Consider the following 4,363-nt stretch of genomic DNA (forward strand, 5'->3'; position numbering starts at 1 on the left):
GAAACGGAACTAAGGGCACCCCTAAAATCGCCCAGTCACATTTCTTGCAAGGTTCTATGACGTCACACATTTGTGGTTCTGGGACGTCATCACACATGCAAGATTCTGTGACGTCATAAAGAAATCGCCGGGGATTGGCTGGGGTGGCGCCACTGCTTCATATGTTTCCTTTAATATCTCCACTATTTCTTTCAAGTGTGCGATAAGATTTCTATCATTGTTAAATGAGAAATCACGATTTTCATTGAACCAATACTTTATTTTGCCCCTCACCGGGCGGGTGCCGAGAAATCGGCACCTAAGGCTAGCCGTAATAAAGTTTATTCCTCCTCGTCCTTTGCTGGTCCCTTTAAGAAACGCATTGTGGTCCCGTACCAACGTACCTGCATGTGACATGTGCATTCCTCGAATTGGCCAGGCATAAATACGCGAATTTGTTGCGGCAGCAGTGCCTTTTTTCTTGGCACAAAATGACCTTGCGATCTCTCTGTACTTTCGTAAACGAATTGGGCAATCCCCATAATAGAAACGCGTCATGCGGTATCCTGTGAATCCTGCGGTTTACTGCACCGGCCGAATTTTTGAACCCAAAGGATTAACAAGGTAGACGTCGATGCCGCCCAAAAATGGAAAGCAAGGCCCTAAAGGACATAAAAAGATAGTCAGAGACAACAAGAAAACCATCAGGTTCTGCAGTACCGTGGCAGTTGCAGCGTTGTCCATCCACCTTCTGGAGCACCTGCTGCTCTGGAGACACCTGATTACGACATCGTACGTGCTTCTCTACCTGTTCACTTTACTCGTCTACGTCGGCTGCATCCAGACCATGCGCTACATGGCCAGGGCCTCCTATTCGGACGACGGCAAGCTCCTGGATGCTGGCATCAACCTCAACACTGCCGGCGTCGGCAAGCACGCGCAGGACCTGGTCATCTTGACGGCCTGCGCACAGACACTCTCCCTTGTGACCCCGTATGCCTGGTGTATCTACTGGCTATTGGCTCTGGGTCGTTCCTTTTACTTGTTCTGGGTCAACGTCTTGGGGCCACGGTTCTTCCAGCCTCCGCCTGCGGTATTCGATGAGAAGGAGCTGAAGAAATCTGAACTCGAGGCCGGAGAGCGTTGAAAAGACTGCTGCAGTTGCTTATAACTATGCTCGTGCAAGTCGCGGTTCAGTGTTTACCAAAACAATGGGATATCGTACTTCGGCGTAGCTGTAGTCAACTGCCGATTTAGCTAAAGCAGAAAACTTTTGTGATGTATTGTATTTTCTCGTCGTTACAATTAAATTTCAAATAGCAATGCGTCCGAAATTTTGTGTTTAAGTGGCTCCTGTGTGTTCCTGTGTGACCAATATTTCAGTTGCTGTATCTCTGCTGTCGTGTATGCTGATGTTTTGTACTTGTTCGGCGTGTCTTTCTCTCCGACAAGTACGTTGGCAAACGCGTTACATATATGGTTAAAACGCGTGAGTGAGATGGTCCGAAAGTGACTTCTTTCGTGCCAGTTTTTATAATGTAATAGTTACGGCAGATGGCCTTTCCCGCTTTGAGAATTCGTCAATCGGCCTTGTTAAGCTCCACGACATTTACTCTGTGCCTAGAAATCAAATGCAGTTCTAGTTTTGCTCAAAGTCAATCCACTCGTTAAATTAACATATGGAGTTCTGGGGGTAGCATGAAAGAGGGCAATAACTACCATCCTTTACTATTAGAGTTGTCAAAATTAGCACGTGGGGCAGCAGTTTCTGTCAATAATTATTCTATATCACAATGCCCCACAGCAGTGTCGCTGTTAGCCACAGTTACAATTGGAGTCATTGGACAGTTCTATTTTCTGTACGCCAGATCTACCCGCCAATGGCCTGGTTTTGTTTCGTGATCTTCTTGCCGCTGGGGTCTTCTGTTGAGGCAGGATCTGTAAACCAAAGCTAACTCTTATCTCTTTATCTTAGATGAAGAGCTATTGTGATTTCCGCTTGAGATACTGCTGGACGAAGGGTTGATCCCGAGTATACTGACAAGCACGTATTATTAACAGCGAAGCTGTTTAGCAAATCGGAATTTTTCGTGTCCGCAGTTAAAAATACCAACAAATTGCCGAGCGCGGACACGCGTGTGCGTGCCTCGCGACGACCGCACAGCGTCCCCGGCGCATGTTTGTCAAGCCAAGTATACCCACTTTGGGAGATTGGCCAAGATGGGTCACTACAGCGTTCGCCGTAATCGTGGCAACACTTGCTCGGAACGAGAAAGACTCCAGCGTTCGCCCGTAATTGTGGCAACACTTGCTCGGAACGAGAAAGACTCCAGCGTTCGCCCGTAATCGTGGCAACACTTGCTCGGAACGACAAAGACTCCAGCGTTCGCCCGTAATCGTGGCAACACTTGCTCGGAACGAAAAAGACTCCAGCGTTCGCCGCAATCGTGGCAACACTTGCTCGGAACGAGAAAGACTCCAGCGTTCACCCGTAATCGTGGCAACACTTGCTCGGGGCCAGAAAGGCATGTCATAGAGTACGCCCCTCCAAGGTGATGTCCGATGTGTGTCCTCTTACAAAAAATGAAGGAGGCTCACCCTTCTAGCATTAATGATGGAGTAAAGGTCATTGTGGCAGCGAAGAAGAAGCAATTCGGCTGCAGTCATGGACTTAAACCTTAGTAATGGTCAGGAAGGTTGCGTACACCTTCGCTACCTTCATGTCTCTCACGTTACGTGAGCTTCCTTCATTTTTTTTCTTCAAACGTGCCGTCAATTTACCGCGAACGTACGCACGAAAATTTGAAAATTATTTGGGTTGTGCTACAGGCGCTTCGTGCCTTAAAAGGATATCAGATTGAGGAGAATGTCAAAATGAGGAGGACGTCAGAATGTCAGAAGAGGATGTCCGGATGAGCCACTGGCAGTGTGCGGTCAGTCCGGGAGACAGGATTTAGGTATGAGTGCCGCCAAAACAACCCAGTAATGAACGTGGTTTCTAGTTTGTGTCACTAATATTTTCTGCGTCTCACACTGGAGTTTCCAGTGCAGTTCTATTCGAGTTGCTAAAGCGCAGGACCAGCTGGCCAGCTCAGAACTGGGTGATCAGCACGAGTTGATATCCCGGTTCACGTTCCCAGGGCCTTATGGACTGAGGGCGCCCTCTATGAGAGAGGAGCGGCTCCACCATGTACTACTATTACACATTACTTAATAATTCACTCCGCCTCTTCCTTCACCGCCATTTTTTGTAAATAAGTTGACCGAGGCATAACACGCTCCAACAATCGTCTGCACAACGGCACCCAGCAACAAGGCAGGCAATATAGTTTTGAACACTTTCCGTACATCGGGCACTCTCCTGCCTGTGCTGGCAAAACTCTGGGCCAGTTTTTAAAGGACCGCCAGATAAAGAACATCGCAGAGTTTATGGGATTAGGCAACAAAAAGAGAAAGCAAGCGAACCTCATTTTTTGCCTTCGTTTCGCGTTTCTCGTTGCAGCCTGCGCGTCTGACGATTCACATGCATGGTCGACCAGGCAACTTCAAGACAGACCATGAAAGAACGTAACTCGGCCTGGTTTTCCCAGAACTTGCCCAGCCGTTAAGGAACGGTTAGGATCTAACGGACACACTCGAACATGTACCAGACGTGGGCGTGCGTTGTTTCTCGCTATGCCCCTAATCCCGTTTTATAACGCACTGCGGGAGGAGCAGAATTTGGGAATCATTACGACACCGCACTCGTAACTCCGGACCCTCTGACCCGGCACAGCTCACTAAACGAGCACTGGCACGTGCAACCGAACGCTATAAATAGATACTACAGTGATATAAAGGCGCATTACATCGCCCAGTGGGGCAAAACGCTTGGATAAAGGCGAGCAGGACTGAGCATCGATCCACGTGTCCTCTTCCTTCGATGCGGATAGAGGGAACGCTCGAGGGAGGCAGATAGACGGATGAAAATGGATGCGGATCAGCGGGGAGGGAGAGAGGACGCGGTAGAGAGGGGGTTGTGTCGCAATAAACGAAACGCACAAGCAAAATGAGGATGCGGAGGTCGAGGGAAGGAGAGAGGATGATCGAGGAGGAGGAGAGACGGGGCCGGAGGCCGGAGGGAACGGCGCTCGTCTGCGGGCGACAGACAGCGGCCGTGACCTCGAAAATGCGGGGAGACAAAGCGGCATTGCGCATGCGCCAACGCTTCGAACACTTTCTTCTCTCATCCTCTCTCACTCCTCCTCGCCCCTTGGCTTCCCCATCCCGTCTCTCTTTCCTGATAATCATGTTCGTTTTTGTCTCTTTTTTTCCCCTGGTATTTCTTCTCTCTCTTTGGCTCGCGCTGCAGGAAGTTGTGGAGATCTCGAACTTAAAGCTGGCG

At 49.3% G+C, this 4,363-nt stretch overlaps 1 pseudogene; it reads left to right on the plus strand.

Moving 5' to 3' along the window:
* The first annotated feature begins 613 nt into the window (after window positions 1-613).
* LOC144160133 (transmembrane protein 208 pseudogene) lies at window positions 614-1,126 on the plus strand (annotated as a pseudogene).
* The last annotated feature ends 3,237 nt before the right edge of the window (window positions 1,127-4,363 follow it).

Source organism: Haemaphysalis longicornis, unplaced genomic scaffold (assembly GCF_048455015.1).
Source record: "Haemaphysalis longicornis isolate Haplotype H1 unplaced genomic scaffold, Haemaphysalis longicornis Haplotype H1 scaffold_10, whole genome shotgun sequence".
Lineage (NCBI taxonomy): Eukaryota > Metazoa > Arthropoda > Arachnida > Ixodida > Ixodidae > Haemaphysalis > Haemaphysalis longicornis.